General features: G+C 41.6%; 1 protein-coding gene across 5 annotated transcripts in view; it reads left to right on the plus strand.

The window, feature by feature from the left end:
* PARD3B (par-3 family cell polarity regulator beta) overlaps nt 1-18,299 on the plus strand; it is a 1,515,381-nt gene that overhangs the window by 347,171 nt on the left and 1,149,911 nt on the right. The window lies entirely within an intron of this gene.

Genomic DNA, 18,299 nt, shown 5'->3' on the forward strand with positions numbered 1-18,299 from the left:
CAAACTGCTGATAGGTAGCACATTTCACTAACACTTTGTCAAGATGCATTTTGACAATGTTATGGTGGTTCTACACAAATCTCTGGGGCTGCTTTTTATATTATATAGTTAAAGGGGGTATCCAAAAATAAAAATTGTAATACATTTCCTCTCTCTCCAGTGGCTTACTTTAACTTGATCCTGTCTTAGCACTATAGTTTTTTCCTTGCATGAAGGGGGCGGCTGAGACAGTGGGGCAGGTACTATGTTGCAACATTGCATGGTCATTGGCTATCACATGAAGGTGTGATTTCGCTCTCGTGGCAGACCTAGGATAATACTTGGTGCACTACCTTAGCACAACCTATTTCATGCAGGAAGGAAGCTAGAAGTAAGCCACTGGGGAGTGAGGAAAGGTAATAGCTTTTCTGGTTTGAGGAAAACCGTTTTAAAGTAATTTACTCCGTCTGTTGCAGTTGCCTTTAACTAACATAGTTACATAGTTACATAGTTAGTACGGTCGAAAAAAGACATATGTCCATCAAGTTCAACCAGGGAATTGAAGTGTAGGGGTGTGGCGCAATATTGGGGAAGGGATGGGATTTTATATTTCTTCATAAGCATTAATGTTATTTTGTTCCAGGAATGTATCTAATCCTGTTTTAAAGCTGTTATTTTTTCCAGCTGTGACCAGTTCCTGAGGTAGACTGTTCCATAAGTTCACAGTACTCATGGTAAAGAAGGTGTGTCACCCCTTGAGACTAAACTTTTTCTTCTCCAGACGGAGGGAGTGCCCCCTCGTCCTTTGGGGGGGGGGGTTAAACTGGAACAGTTTTTTCTCCATATTTTTTGTATGGGCCATTAATATACTTATATACGTTTATCATATCCCCCTTAAACGTCTCTTCTCAAGACTAAACAATTGTAACTCCTTTAATCGCTCCTCATAGCTAAGATGTTCCATGCCCCATATTAGTTTAGTCGCGCGTCTCTGCACCCTTTCCAGCTCTACAGTGTCCCTTTTATGTACAGGCAACCAAAACTGAACAGCATATTCCAGGTGAGGGCGTACCAATGCCTTATAAAGGGGGAGTATTATGTCCCTGTCCCTTGAGTCCATGCCTCTTTTGATACATGACAATATCCTGCTGGCTTTGGAAGCAGCAGCCTGACATTGCATGCTATTCTGTAGTCTGTGATCTACAAGTACACCCAGATCCTTCTCTACCAGTGACTCTGCCAGTTTAATCCCCCCTAAGACATACAACGCATGCAGGTTATTAGTACCCAGATGCATAACTTTACATTTATCCACATTGAACCTCATTTGCCAAGTGGATGCCCAGACACTTAGTCTATCCAAGTCATCTTGTAACCTATACTCTATAGACTGTACCGTGCTACAAAGCTTGGTGTCATCTGCAAAGATAGAAACAGAGCTGTTAATGCCATCCTCTATATCATTGATAAATAAATTAAACAACAGCGGTCCCAGTACAGAACCCTGGGGTACACCACTAATTACCGGGGACCAATCAGAGTACGAATCATTGACCACCACTCTCTGGGTACGACCCATGAGCCAGTGTTCAATCCAGTTACAAACTAAAATTTCCAAACCCAAAGACCTTAACTTACCTGTCAGACGTCTATGAGGGACAGTATCAAATGCTTCAGCAAAATCCAGAAACACTATATCCACAGCCATTCTTCTGTCAAGGCTTCTACTCACCTCTTCATAAAAGCAAATTAGATTGGTTTGACAACTTCTATCCTTAGTATACCCATGCTGGCTATCACTTATAATACAATTATCCCCTATGTATTCCTGTATGTAATCCCTTATCAGTCCTTCAAACAATTTACCCACAATGCACGTTAAACTTACCGGTCTATAGTTTCCTGGGGAAGACCTAGAGCCCTTTTTGAAGATTGGCACCACATTCGCCTTGCGCTAGTCCCTTGGCACAATACCAGACACCAGTGAATCTCTAAAGATCATGAACAGGGGTACAGATATTATTGAACTTACCTCTCTAAGAACTCGGGTGCAATCCATCTGGCCCTGGAGATTTGCTTACATTTATATTACTTAACTTACCTTGTACCATCTCTACATTAAGCCAGTTCAGTACATTACATGATGTGTTACCAGCACTGACCTGTCCAATGTCAGCTCCTCCTTCTTCCATAGTATATACAGAACTAAAGAACCCATTCAGTAGCTCCACTTCCTCTTTATCGCCTGTGACAACCTCCCCATTATCATTATTAAGGGGTCCTACATGCTCTGTCCTTGGTTTTTTTTGCATTTATATATCTAAAAAAATATTTAGGATTGGTTTTTCTTTCTTTGGCCACCTGTCTCTCGTTTAGAATTTTTGCTGTTTTTATTACATTTTTACAGATTTTATTAAGCTCTTTGTACTGTTTAAATGTTATAGCTGACCCATCAGATTAGAATTTTTTGAAGGCTATTTTTTTGTTGTTTATTGCTCTTTTAACATAATTTGTCAGCCATGTAGGATTTAGTTTTAATCGTTTATATTTGTTCCCCTTTGGTATATATTTAGCTGTATAGTTATTTAGAGTTGATTTAAAGATGCCCCATTTACCTTCTGTATCAGTATTTGAGAACACCTCCCCCCAGTCTATGTCCTGTAGTGCAGCCCTCAGCCCAGGGAAGTTTGCCTTTAAAAAGTTATATGTGTAACGTAAAGGGTCTAGATCCAGACTTTGTGAAAATTGCCCAGACGATGGTGGAATGTTATGTGTACTAATAATATTTTCTTTGTTAAAGGAGTGCTCCGCCCCTAGACATGTTATCCCATATCCAAAGGTTAGGAACTAACATGTCTTATCACGGGTGTCCGGCCACTTGGACACCCTGCAATCTCCATGCTGGCACTGTGGCGTTTACAAACACGGAAGCCTGGGCTTCCGTGTTTGTGACATCATGTCACACCCCCTATATTCATGTCTATGGGCGGGGATGTGACGGCTAGTTCATATGTGTCACACCTTCTTCCATAGGCATTAATGGAGGGGGCGTGACTGTGGTGGTCACCCATCATCCAGCACGGAGTGGAGTTTGCTCTTGCACCAGATGACTGCAGTGTTTCGCCAGAGATCATGGGGGGCCCCATCGGCAATCAGACATCTTATCCCATATCTTTTGGATAGGGGATAAGATGCCTTGGGGCAGAGTACCCCTTTAATGCAAGTTAGATCTTCTGAATGTGTCAATAACTTATTTCTAGGACCAGCTCTATTCCCACATAGTAGCATATTATTAAGCCATTTTACAGCATTCAGAGACCTGAATGTCCAATCATTCATATCTACTTCCCCAGGAATGTATTATGCAAGAAAAACATCTTGAATGTCTGGCCTTTTAGCTGGATGCCTTACAGGCTATTAGTTCTGCATGCAACTAGTGTTCCTAGTATGCACAGTATGGAGACAAACCTTTATTTCTTGCCGGGCAGCATTACTTATTAAAGATGCTCTTACTATGTTCAGTTATTTACTTGCTATCTTTCTGTTTTTTTTTTTTTTTTTTTTTCATCCTGCTGACATTTTACAGACCACATTTTTTCAAGACCAAAATAGCCTTTTCAATACAGAGATTAATTATTAATTGCACAATAATTGCCAATAAAAGTAGCAAGCATTTTATTTAATTAAACTTTTACAGGGATCTCGCTTCTGTTCTTATTTATATCCTCTGCCACCCTGCAGTGGGAACCCAAACACATTTCAATCCATTATGCCCAGTGAAAATCAACGTGTTTGTTTTACTTCTGTGGCTGCCTAGACATTATCCTCTAAGTCACCTTACAATATACCACAAAGTCTCACTATATTCTGTTTTCAACTTCCAAATTAAACCCTCACATTTGACATTTGAATGCTTATAATTTTAAAGTCACTAAACATGTGAGTTAGTCTATCCCAGAAGTTCTATTTATTATATATGACCTCTGCTGAATTATATCTGTTATAGTAGAAAAAAAAAAAAAAAAACATCATTAAACTGTATTAGGGTACATTCACACGGGCATATTTGTCAGCGGATCCGTAGCTGCGGATCCGCTGACAAAGGCCCCTAAAGTGCTGCCCTCTTTGTGCCTGCTAATAGCGGCAATCCGCCGCTACCAGCAGACACACTGTGAAGTGCAAGTCGCAGTGTATCCGCACATCCCGCGCGTCGCGGCCGCTCCCCCCCCCCGGCTCCCTGAGCTACACATAGAGCACCCGCGATGTGTGCGAGTACACTGCAGGGTAACTCGCACATCGCAGTGTGTCTGCTGGTAGCGGCGGATTGCCGCTATTAGCAGGCACAAAGAGGGCTGCACTTTAGGGTCCTTTGTCAGCGGACCCACGCCCGTGTGAATGCACCCTTAGGGTATGTTCACACGTGTGTATTTTCTGCTGCAGATTTGCTTTTGCAGATTTGCTTTTGCAGATTTTGCTGTCCATTGACTTTATTGGGCAGCAAAATCTGCTGAAGCAAATCTGCAGCAGATCTGTAAAAAAAAAAAATATGCATGTGTAAACGCACCCTAAGGGTACATTCACACGTACAGGATCTACTGCATATTTTTCCTACATATGTTATGCAGCTGATTTTGATATCCATTATCTTCAATGGGTATCAAAATCGGCAGCAGAAAATATGCAGCAGATCCTGTACGTGTGAACGTACCTTAAGGGCTCATTCACACGAGCTGATTTTAATGCATATTTTAGTGCATATTTTGCTGTGAATTTTCAGCTGCTTATTTTCCACAGCTTTTTTTCTGAAAAAATGAGCAGCTGAAAATAAGCAGCAGAAAATAAAAAGCAGCAGACCAGCACAAAAATCCACTCGTGTGAACGAAACCTTAGGGTACGTTCACACAGGCAGATTATCTTAGTTATTTCCACAGCCTATTTACTGCGGAAAATCCTTGTGTGAATGAGCCCTTAGGGTACATTCACACATGCATATTTTAGCTGAAGATCTGCTACAGATTTGCTGCTGCAGATTTTTCTGCCCATTGACTTCAATGGGCAGCAGAATCTGTTGAAGCAAATCTGCAGCAGATCTTCATCTTAAATATGCACGTGTGAATGTACCCTAAGGGCTCATTCACACAAGCAGATTTATTTGTGGATTTGTGGGTATATAGGTTCTTTGGCGGATTTTCCGCAGCAGAAAATCCACAGTCGACAATTTGCTGCAGGCAACGACGGAGAGCCCACCCCTTTTCAAACATGCAGTGGGAAATCCGCAAATAAATCCGCTCATGTGAATGAGCCCTTAGGGTGGATTTTGTTGCATATTTTCTGCAGTTGATATGCTGCTTTTTATTTTCTGCTGCTAATTTTCAGCCCGCATGAACGCACCCTGATAATGAAGAAATAACATACCATTACCCAAGTACCAATAGCTTATACTGTTTAAATTATAATTTTTATTTTTTAACAAATTGGTGTCACTTAAAGGGGTTCTCCGGTGCTTAGACATCTTATCCCCTATCCAAAGGATAGGGGATAAGATGCCTGATCGCGGGAGTCCCGCCGCTGGGGACCCCCAGGATCTTGCACGCGGCACCCAGTTAGTAATCAGTCCCCGGAGCGTGTTCGCTCCGGGGCTGATTACTGTCGATCACGGGGCCGGCGGCATGTGACGTCACGCCTCCGCCCCCGTGTGACCTCACGCTCTGCCCCTCAATGCAAGTCTATGGGAGGGGGCGTGACAGCTATTACACGCTGTCAGCCCTGTGGTCGCCGGGAATCAGACCCGGAGCGAACACGCTCCGGGGACTGATTACAAACGGGGTGCAACGTGCAAGATAACAGGGGTCCCCAGCGGCGGGACTCCCGCGCTCAGGTATCTTATCCCCTATCCTTTGGATAGGGGATAAGATGTCTAAGCACCGGAGAACCCCTTTAAGGAACTGTACATTGACCTGTGATAGATTTATTGCTGAAGTTCCATTAAAATTCCATGCATTTAAATGTCATGTTATGTATCATGTACAGGGATTGCTGTAAGCCCCATTCAGTTAATAGAACATTCACAGAGATGTCTGCAAACATTTTAACCTATGTGAACATACCATTAGACTCTCTTCAGAGCTTGAATCTTTCATAAATTTACAGTATCCCCTTAAAACACCTCCCAATGCACATGCTATATGTACAGTATCACCCTGATGTATGCCATATAGTTGTGTATATCACTTGTTAATTTAAAAGCTATTTTTTGCATGGCAAATAGAGTAAAGCAAATAGAAATGAATGGCATCCTAATGGATACCACCCAAATGCAGAAACTAAGTTTAGAGTAGCCTCCAATACTTCATATGGGACATTTCATGAGTGTTAATAACCTTTAGATTAAGGTTTCCCTCTGCTGGTCAGGTTTTGAATTTGCAATGATGAATGTAAAAGCTGCTGAATCAAATATAAAGTAAATAACACTGCTAGGGTCATTTAAAGTGGTTTTAAAGCTAAGTTAATGAGAAAGTTAGGGCAACATATGGTTTAACAAAGACACAAATTAATTCTTTTTGTTGGCAGATGCATGCTGGTGTTAAAATAGACCCACAGGTATCTAAACATGTTTTTTTTTGTTTTTTTATGTGTTCCAAAAATTACTGCCTTTTGGGAGTTGAAACAGGATTGGTGTCTTAAAATGGTGAAGAAGAAATATTTTTTTTTATGAAATGATCCCCTTTTTGGGGGTATCATGGCTTGTGTATGTATAGAACTGGCTTGTAGTAGAAGCAGGGCAGTGAACTGATGGTAGTTTTAGTAGCCAGCCGACAGCAGGGGTGGTGCACATATGGTAGTTGTAATAGCAAGGGAACAGCATACATTTTTCTAGATGCAGCAGTGTCCCCATCACCTGCTCCTGAGCTGATCATACCAGCAGGCCTACATCTGGTATGTTTGACAGATGTTCTGGCCCTACCTCGGGTTCGCTCTTAATCACTGACAGTACCACCACTACCCTCCTGCTGTGGACACCTAACCTCCTCATCACCTGGTTCCCACATCATGTCCAAAACAAAATTATCAAACTACTACTTATCATCCCCGCTACTCCTTAGGATGTCTGAACATGGGCTCCTTGGGATCCACCATGATGTCTTACAGTATCAACCTTACTCCCACTAATGCTATGCTCGGCCACTTCTTCCACCTCCACCACTTGTGGAACACGCTCCAAAGGCCTCACACAATTTCTCCTCATGGCTATTCTTCTGCTTAGAACAATGAGGGGAAGAGGAGCAAAGACAGAAATGATAGGACAAACTTTCATCTAGAAAGTCCACCTTTGCTCCGCCTTGTATCTGTAGACAATGCGGAATCCACTGACACTTGACTTAACCTCATATCGTCAAACTCTTACTCCTCCTAGGATTACGAAGAATGAGCCAACCAGTCCGCAGTGGTTGTATTATCCTCCAATGCAACACAACCCCTTTGCTTGCCAATGCTGCTGCTACTACTACCACCAGGCACCTGGCTGGTGCAGCTACCTCCACTGGGCTTTGACAAATGGGTGGTGCCTACAGTGCTGGTTCTGCCACCAAAATAGATAATGGCAAATTATATGGCAGTAGTGTTCTTTCCTCTATCCCATCCTTTTCCATCCATTCCGTTACCAGACATCTCTTTTTTTATTGAGAGAGATTTTAAGTTCTTTTTTTTAAAAGGGTTTTAAAGGACATCTGCAGCATTACAAACACTTATCCCCTATCCTCAAGATAGGGGATAAGTGTTTGATCGCGGGGGGTCCGAACGCTGGGGCCCCCCGGCGATCTCCTGTTCGGGGCCGCGGCTCTCCCGAGCCGGGGGCGTGCCAGCCGCAGCATGACATTGCGATCGGCACGCCTCCTCCATACATCTCTATGGGAGAGGCGGGGAGGCAGCATTCGTGCCTCCCCGCATCCCCCATAGAACTGTATGGGGACGGGGAGGAGACGGGGCATCGGGAGATCGGGGAGGGGGGCGGATTCCCAGCGGTCGGACCCCCGCGATCAAACATTTATCCCTTATCCTGTGGATAGGGGATAAGTGTAATGCTGCTGCAGTTGTCCTTTAACATCTGGTATTCCATCCTGACATGAATTGTCATCAAAGGGATGTACTGCTACTACCAGGCAGACCTACACATGCATAACCAGCCTTGATCCCCAAAAAAGCTATATGTTTTTCAACTTTTCAATGTTTACAAAAGCTATTTCTTCTATATTCCAAGACACTTGCAACTCTCAAAAAGGTAGATTTTTTTTAATTATTTTTTGATCTTTAAAATTTTTAAAAATTCAAATGTTTCTCTTTTTTTAGGCACACACCAACCGTGTTCCAAAAAAAAAAAAAATATATATATATATAGATATATATATATATATATATTTTGAAATTTTTTACAACTTTTCAACGTTTACAAAAACTGTTTCTTTATTATTATTTAGCATCTCGCCATTGCATCTTTCAATACCTCTGTGTGCTTTTTTACACCGGCAGACATCTGCCAAAAAAATGGGATACTTTATTCACCTTTATTATAGTGTCAAAGTCTGCTAATAAAGTGTGTTTTTAAACAAGTTGTTAGTTACTATGTGTTATGGCACATCACTATAACTTAGCTTTACAACCACTTTAAAACTACTTGAATACATTTCTAGGTGACCCCGGTGTTGTTCACTTGTTTCAAGGCTTATAACATTGCTGCATTGTGAAGAATCTGCTCACCGTAAGCCAAGCTTGTTTAAAAAGTTCTGAAATCTAGTGATTATAGCTCTCCAAAACAATCGAAACCAATAGCAGGTCACCGTGTATGTAGATGGGAGCCCCTATCCAAACAGCCCTTGAACAAAAACATTAAATATATCAGGATTTATTACATCTAGCCTGAATGTTATTATATTTGTTATATCAATGATTTTTATTCTCTAGAAGTATGATCTGTCTGCAGCTCTTATTGGTGGTGACACGTAACTTTATTTAACCATTTTTTAGTCAGTCTTCAAATCAGACTCCAATTGGGATATACACTTACATGCACTTAGGCATGTATATGTGGTTAAGACAACTTGCTGAAATTCAATTCGACTTTGAATGTGGCATGGTTGTGTGTGCCAGACAGGCTGGTCTGTGTATTTCAGAAACTGCTCATCTACAGGGATATTCATGCACAACTATTTCTACAGTTTGCAGAAAATGGTCAGGAAACAGAATATGTCCATTTATTAGCAAATGTGTGGATCAAAAAGCCTTGTGAATGGGCAGACTGGTTTGAGATGACACCATTACTTACAACCATGGTATGCTGAATATCCTCTCAGAATGTACAACACAGTGACCTTTAAAGCAGATGGGATGTAACAGCAGAAGACCACACCAGATGCCATCCATGACAGCTAGAAACTAAGGCTACAATTTGCATAAGCTCACCAAAATGTAAGACTGGAAAAATGTTGCCTGGTCTTAATTCCAGCAGTGACATTCAGATGGCAGGCTTAGATTTTGTCATAAACAACATGAAAGCATATATCCATTCTACCTTTAAGCTGATAGTGGTGGTGTAATGGTGTGGGGTAGGTTCATGGCACACTTTGGGCTCCTTAATACCAAGTTTAAACCTGACAGCCTATTGTTGCTTCCCATGCTTTCCTTCCCAAAGATTCCATTCTGGCATCCGCCGCCAAAATACTTAGGCGGTGGGACCATGCGGCACTACACCGTCACCATTGATGGCTATGTAGTGCTCGCGGACTTTGGCGCAAAGAATGAACATGTTCTTTCTTTGCGCGGAACAATTTCAGGCGGAATTGTCCGCCGGCTGAAATTGCTTAGTGTGAATGGGTTTTGCGGAAACCCATTCACAATGATGCTTATGTTCACAGCACGTAATTCCGATCTCAGAATTCCGTAAGAATTACGTAGTGTGAACATACCCTTAGGATGTGGTGGAACCAGAGATTCCCATCATTGATGTGCAGTCAACAAATCTGCTGCAACAGTATGATGCTATCATGTCTAAAAAAAAAAATCAGCACGTTCTAGAAAGTATGCCAGGAAGATTACAACTTTAAACGTTTCCACCTGTTGAAACATAGGGAACTCAATGCTGTGGCAAAAATTATTTTTATTTAGGCTGACGCTTCAATATGGCAGTTTTGGTTACCACTGCAAGTATGCATGGAAGAATGAAAGTATGCCAGGAAGAATGAATACAGTTTTGAAGGCAAAAATAGGGTCCAACCATTCAGGTGAGCCTACATGAAAAACATTGAACCTGGCATATTTGCTCTATATAGGCAAATGGACTATATTAGGGCTAACAATTTTGCTAAGGAAGTTAAAATTATGATTATTATTATTTTTTTTTGTTTTCTCAAAAAATTTCCACTTTGGACAAGATCACATCTTTAAACATTTCCATCAGTTGAAAAGCAACTCAAACCAGTAGCAAAAATCGGATTTAGGCTGGCGCTGCACATGGCAATTTTCGTTACCACTGCAACTTTTGAACCAAAGCCAGCGGTACATCTAGCAGGAGGAAAAAAGTATTTTTCTTTTATATTTTCCATTCTTTTGAAACCACTTCTAGCTTTGGCGCAAAAACTGCAGTGGTAGCTTTAAAAAAAAAAACTGTTGTGTGTGACACAAGCCTTATAAAATAAAGGTGTAAATTGTGAGGGTCTTCCCTCGCAAAATCTGATATTGCTATATAAGCACATTGTTGAAAGAAGTGAAAAACCGTGATATATCTTTCATATCTTGAGGTATGGATTTTAATACCAAAGAAATGTGGACCAAGACACAGGATAAGTCATAGGATAGAGTAAATGGGCTTTTAATATGGTCCATAAAGAAGCCTGTGATTATGCCACTTCATTTGCTGATTGAGAAAGTATTGATGCCTTTTTAACCCCTTAAGGACGCAGCCCATTTGGGCCTTAAGGACGCAGACAATAACATTTTTACGTTTTCGTTTTTTCCTCCTGGCCTTCAAAAAATCATAACTATTTTACATTTTCATCCACAGACTAGTATGAGGGCTTGTTTTTTGCGTGACCAGTTGTCTGTTGTAATGCCATCACTCACTTTACCATAAAATGTATGGTGCAACCCAAAAAATACTATTTGTGTGGTGAAATTAAAAAGAAGACCACAATTTTGCTAATTTCGGAAGGTTTTGTTTTCACGCCGTACAATTTATGGTAAAAATGGCATGTGTTCTTTCTTCTTTGGGTCAATACTATTAAAGGGGTACTCCGCCCCTAGACATCTTATCCCCTATCCAAAGGATAGGGGATAAGATGTCAGTTCGCCGCGGTCCCACTGCTGGGGACCCCTAGGATCCCCGCTACGGCACCGCTCTATCATTACAGCACAGAGCAAGTTCGCTCTGCACGTAATGATGGGCAGTACAGGGGCCGGAGCATCGTTACGTCATGGCTCCACCCCTCGTGATGTCACAGCCCGCCCCTTTCAATACAAGTCTATGGGAGGGGGCGTGGCAGTCGTCACACCCCCTCCCATAGACTTGCATTAAGGGGACGGGCCATGATGTCACAAGGGGCGGCGCCATGACGTCACGCTGCTCCGTCCCCCGTATCGCCCGTCATTACGCACAGAGCAAACTCAAGGATACCCATGATAACATACTTTTCTATTACTGTTGAGCTTAAAACTTTTTAACCAAATTAGTAAGTTTAAAATCCCCCTATTTTGAAGACCTATAACTTTTTCATTTTTCTGTATAAGCTGCGGTATGAGGGCTCATTTTTTGCACCGTGATCTGTACTTTTTATTGATAACACATTTACTTATATAGAACTTTTAATCCATTTTTATAACAAAAATTTGGGAATAAAGTGTATAAATAAAGTGTATAAAATAAAGTTATAAAAAAAGAATGTATTTTGGACGTTTTTTTTTATTTTTACTTTCACCCCGTTCACCGCACTGTATCATTAACATTTTATTTTAATAGATCAGATATTTACGCACGCAGGAATATTTTTTTAACACTTTTTGGGGGTGAAATAGGGAGAATGGGACAATTTACGTTTTTATTGGGGAGGGGGTTTTTCACATATTTTTTTTAACTTTTTTTACGTTTATTTTTACACTTTAATAGTCCATAGGGGACTATTTATAGCAATCATGCGATTGCTAATACTGTTCAGTGCTATGTATAGGACATAGCACTGATCAGCATTATCGATCATCTTCTGCTCTGGTCTGCGGGAAGGCAGATCAGAGCAGAAGACGCCGGGAAGCAGTGGAGGCAGGTTAGGGGACCTCCGTCTGCTGTGCTGAATGATCGGATCGCCGCGGCAGCGCTGCGGGCAATCCGATCATCCATTTTAGTGATCGCGATCTGTATTGATCACGCCATCTGAGCGGTTAATGGCAGACATCCGTGAGATCGCGGATGTCCCCCATTACGGACGGGTCCCTGGCTGCGATCAGCAGCCGGGACCTGCCGCGCATGATCCGGGCATCGCTCCGATGCTCGTGGTTATGCTTAGGACATAAATGTACATCCTGGTGCGTTAAGTACCACATTTACGTCCTTCGTCATTTAGGGGTTAATGTAACAATGTAGTACAGATTTGTTGTGTGACATTTAGACATGTGCACGAGGGAAATTTTTGTTTTGTTTCGTTATATGTTTTTCGTTCTGGTAAAATTTTTGGTTCACAAATTTTTTATTCATTTTTCGGATACATTTGGTATTCAGAGTATCGTATAAATTTTTTGTTTAACTTAGTTTCATTACTTTTTTTTTGTTCTTTTCTTTTTCGCCCTTTTTTTTTATTTAGAAGCAGGGGACCATTATCTGGAGCGGGTGCAGGAAAAGAAGGGAGCCCCAGAATGTTGAATGAATGAATGCTGCGTCAATGATTGATGTGTTTGATTATTGAGTGAATTATGTATAACGTGTCATGTTGGTTATTTTTATAATATTTTTTTTATGTAGATAGTTATAGTAAAATATGTGATTTTAATATATACTTATTGTTAATACATTCATTTTTATGTTGTGTATTTTTTTTGAACATGTAAAATGTTAGATACATGCTTTACACTTGCGCTAACCCAGTGTTTCTGTTTCCTAAAGGCTGTCTGGGAATGTTGGGAGTTGCAGTTTTGCACTAGCTGGAGGCACCCTGGTTCATTGGGAAACACTGCTAACCTATTTCTGTTTTCTTTTTTAAATTTCCCTCTCCCTTCACTGAATGGTCAGGAGGTTAATAAAGTTCATAGTTGATTGCCATAGGAACATTTTTTTTTATTGATAAAGCCACAAACGTTGTAAAGGGAAATTATCAAATTATGTCTGTGGTTTTGTCAAAAAAAGATCTTCCGCAATTATCTATACATTTCATTAACCTACTATACCAGTTGAATAAAGGGAGAGGAAAATGAAAAAATGAAAAAACTGAAATAGGTTAGCGCAGTGTCTCCCAACGAACCAGGGCACCTCCAGCTGTTGCAAAACTACAACTCCCAGCATGCCCGGACAGCCTTTGGCTGTCAGGGTATGCTGGGTATTGTAGTTTTGCAATAGCTGGAGGCACCCCGGTTCGTTGGGAAACAGAAACACTGGGTTAAGCGCAAGTGTACAACATGTATCTAACAAACATGTATCAAAAAAAAAGAATACATTACATAAAATGTATCTATTAACAATAAGTATATATTAAAATAACATATTTTACAATAAATATCTACATAAAAAATACAATAAAATTATCAACATGACATGTTATACATAAATAACACGTCAATCAAACACATCAATCATTTATGCAGCATTCATTCATTCAACATTACATCATGCATTAATAAATCACATAAAATTATGCATTATCTTACCTGTCTTCCATTGTTCCCATCTCTGCTGCTCTCTTCTTTTCTGTGCATCCGCTCCACATAATGGTCTCCTGCTTCTAAATGAAAAATAATTTTGTTTAAAAAAAATAAAAAAAATGTATTAGTTTTTCACAATTTTGTAGGCATGTACATTTAGTTTTGTTACAAATTCAGATTCATTCGGATGTAAATCTTTTGTACATTCGGATCAATCCGAATGTTCGAAATATGAACAATTCAGGTAAAAACAAATTTCTTACTAAACTAATTGCATATGTCTAATGACATCATGTCAAAAAGGACATGCTGAATACTCTGCTCCTTTATGTGTTATGTCCTTTTAGTGCAGAAATTGTTTTGTGAACCCCGTTTTATAGCATAGAAAGGATACAGTAAGAAAGTACTGACTTGTATCTTACATATAAAAATAGAAAGATAATAAAGAGAAGCTGAAGAGAGAATGAGAACTGTAAAGATTTGTGATTATCTTCCCACGCTGGTAAATTACACCCACCCCCTCATGCTGTGCTTATTTTTCTTGTACTTGCTTAATAACGCTGCAAGCCGTTTTTCTACTGACTCTGGCATTGCAATTGGCTATCACAACACAATAACATAAATCTACTAATATGCCACCTTACATCCAAATTAAACTAATCTATGTATCCTCCCTGCCACTGTGTTTTTGAACATTTTTTCTTTTTATATACTTTTATTGATTTAGCGTAACAAAAGAAAAAAAGTAAAAAAAAAAAATCTTCATAGCTTCTTTTTCTGTTCTCAATAGCTGAAAGCTGCATAATTATATAGATGTACATCACAAACAGAGAAACATAGCTGCACATCCAACATTTGTATTTTGATCAACTTGCTTCTCAGCATAATTAAAAACTAACAGGTTGTTAGTATACATTTTGATCAAAAAGTACAAGCCCACTGGCCACATCAAGGCCACCTAGTCAGAGTGGGTACCTAACCTAACACCACCTCCGAGACACTATGACCACAGGGGGAGCGACCCAGTGGTCAGGAAGCCCCACTGCTGCCTGACTAAGCCCCTGGCTTTGGGCTGTACCACCCCACAGACAAAGCATCACAGAAACAATGGCCACCACTGAGAACCACACCAGTGTGAAACCTACCATGTGCTCCCTACGAGAGGGCTGGGAGAATGTAAGGAGGAAACCCTTATGCAGTCTCCTGCTAATTAAAAACACCTAGGCCGAATATGTGGAGTGGAGTGCTGGCCATTGAAGAAGGGAGAGACATGTGCATGTTGTGAATGTGCAACCGTGTCTGTTTTCTCTATATGAATTCCCATTGTGTTTTCTATCCCCCTCTCTTTTTTTTTTTTTTTTTTACTTGGTCTGCACTCTGCCCCTCCCCCTCAGCCCAGGCAAATATAAATTAGCAGAAAGCTGCACAGGGCCCTTTCCTTTCTGGCTGCCTCCCAGTCTGACTGGGAGCACATGGTAAGTGAACTTTTACACCTTGTTCACCTTGGTGTGGTGCTGTGCTGCGTCCATTGCATAGACAGGGTCGGCGTTAGGGCGGGGCGTCCTAGGCAGTTGCCTAGGGCCCCCATTCAAAAGGGGGCCCCTGAAAAGCTTTAGGGCATTACTAACAATACTGCATTTTGCGCAAAGTTTTTGCCACAATTTTACCACGATTTCACACAAAATGCAGTATTCAGGGCTTAAGGCGCTAACACTCCTCCCCCTATCCTCAGCATTCTGTAGGAGCGCTGCTTGCGCTCCACTGAACAGACTTCACCACGCTCAGGCAGCGCTCCACTAGTAAACCCCCCTCACATCCTCATCATATTTAGTGGAGGAATGAATGCTGCTTGCGCTCCACTGCTCGGGGGCCCAGGCGATCGCTGCCAGCACTTATTTTTTTTCCTTCTACTTTGTGCGGCCCTGCAGGGCTGAGGAGGCCAGGGGCTGCTGGGAGCTCCTACTGACATGACCCTGGTGCAGAAGCAACGCAGCCTCAGCCAACCCGATCTCTAGCAATCACCTCCTGGGGGTAAGGAGAGGCTTTGGGTTGGGGATATGTATTGTATATGTTAGTATATGATTTTTTATGTGTACATATATTATGTGTGCATGATAGATGTATGTGTATGTGTGATGTGTGTATGTGTGTTAGATGTCTATGTACAGTGTGTCACTCCAGTAGTAAGGTGATTACATGAGGAGGAGGTTTGTTACAGTGTGTCAGCCTAGTAGTAAGGTGATTACATGAGGAGTAGGTTTGTTACAGTGTGTCACCCCAGTAGTAAGGTGATTACATGAGGAGGTCTGTTACAGTGTGTCACCCCAGTAATAAGGTGGGAGTCAAGGGTCGGAAAAACTAGCTTTTGCCTATGGTGGCAAAAATGGGAGGGGGGGGGGCAGGGGCAAAAAAATAGCTTGCTCATGGTCCAAACAAAATTAAAGATGGCCCTTGCGGTATTGGTAGTGTAAGTATCAGTATCAGATCGGGGGGGGGGGGGTTGGGGCGGGTGGATTAATAGCAACAACAGTCCAGTTAACAGAGTCTATTTCTAGTTGAGCAGCGATTGACAGTTGATTGAGATCATATAAGCTCAATGTAGCTTTAGGAAGATTCTGTTGAATCCGCTGGATTTAGGGGTGAGTTTAGGTCCAGTGATCTTGCGGAGAGTAGTGGAGAATTATAGATATATATCCACTGTGGTGTAGGCCGAGGCCGCAAGGCTTTGGCCTAGTAAACGTACACTGCCAACCTAATGAAAGGGAACTATACTGCCAACCTAATGTGGAGGAACTATATTGCCAACCTAATGTGGGGGGAACTATACTGCCAACCTAATGAAAGGGAACTATACTGCCAACCTAATGAGGGGGAACTATACTGCCAACCTAATGTGGGGGAACTATACTGCCAACCTAATGTGGGGGAACTATACTGCCAACCTAATGTGGGGGAACTATACTGCCAACCTAATGTGGGGGGAACTATACTGCCAACCTAATGTGGGGGAACTATACTGCCAACCTAATGTGGGGGAACATACTGTCAACCTAATGTTAGGGAACTATACTGCCAAACTAATGTGGGGGGGAACTGAGCTGCCAACTTAATATGGGGGGGGGAGGAAACTATGCTGCGTACTTAAAGGGGTAGTCCACTGCCCCAGTGTTCGGAACATTTTCAGCAGGCCAGGGGCGGGCGAGGCGGGGGAAGGGGGTGGCAACAGCTGGAGGCACAAAATGGGTCGGGTCACCGGCGGAGCCACAGATGTTTCCGTCACGGAAATTCCATTGTCTGTGTCCGCACAGAATGCATGGCTGTCTATGAGACGGTGCATTCCTGTGCAGTCCTAGTGCCGGCATATTATGTCGGTGTCCTGCAGTTTGCGGTTTCCTGTGACCATACATTTTATGATGTCATTTTGTGCTGGATTTCTTGTCCTTACAAGTTGCTGTTGCTCCACAGGTGTCCGTGCACTTCGTTCTTGCAAAGGGGGGAGCTGATCTGCACTAAATGGGGTCACATTGTGACCCCCAAATTACCACAGCCACAGATTCATCCTGGATGGAATTATTAAGTTTCACATGTTGTAGTCACAGCCATTTGTGGTTTTCAGCTCAATCTCATTTACTCACATTAGCTGAGCAGCACAATTCATGGGGCGCAACATAGTGATCTTTGATCACGCAATCTGGGGGCCCCATTTTTCATTTTTGCCCAGGGCCACACACAGTCTAAAACCGGCCCTGTAGATAGGGATCCAGTAGAAGCTGTTCATTAAGTTTTGCAGCTTTTCGCAGTCCTAATAGTTAAGTGTTTCACTATTTTATCCAGCTATAGGTTAAAAAGATCATAACTTGTAAATTATAAGGAATATGGCAGATCCCTTATGTCCCTTCCGAATCATGGTCGGATTCACATATGAGTTGGAGGTTCCATTGTGTGCCTCCATTGCAATTTCCATCAAATGTTGGAAACCTGACGGACCTCATTGAAGTCAACTGGGTTCCTCAGATGCAGTTGGTGTCGGGCATGACATTTTTTCATTCTTCTGATCTAATGATGGGGCAGAAGAATGGAAGAAACAATGCTGGTATGTGTTTAATTTGCACTATCCATTTTTGAGTAAAGAATCCTGATTATAAGATAAGCTCAGGCTGTCCTTCCCACAGGCTCACAGTAATTAGCTGTAATAATGTGGGGAACCTAAGAAATTCAATTTCCCTTTAGCACCACTGCAGAAATTTACAGTGTAAATGGAATAAATAAAAAATAATGAGGATGTTTGCCTTTCTGTATTTAACCCAAAATAAAAGTTAAGTTGAATTATTGCATGTGTATGGTATGGCAAATTGGCGGGTACAATAACTACAGCAAAGCCTACAGGAAAATTAAAACACTGGCCCAAATTTATCAATCTGTTGAAACAA

This window comes from Hyla sarda, chromosome 8 (assembly GCF_029499605.1).
Source record: "Hyla sarda isolate aHylSar1 chromosome 8, aHylSar1.hap1, whole genome shotgun sequence".
In the NCBI taxonomy this organism is placed as follows: Eukaryota; Metazoa; Chordata; class Amphibia; order Anura; family Hylidae; genus Hyla; species Hyla sarda.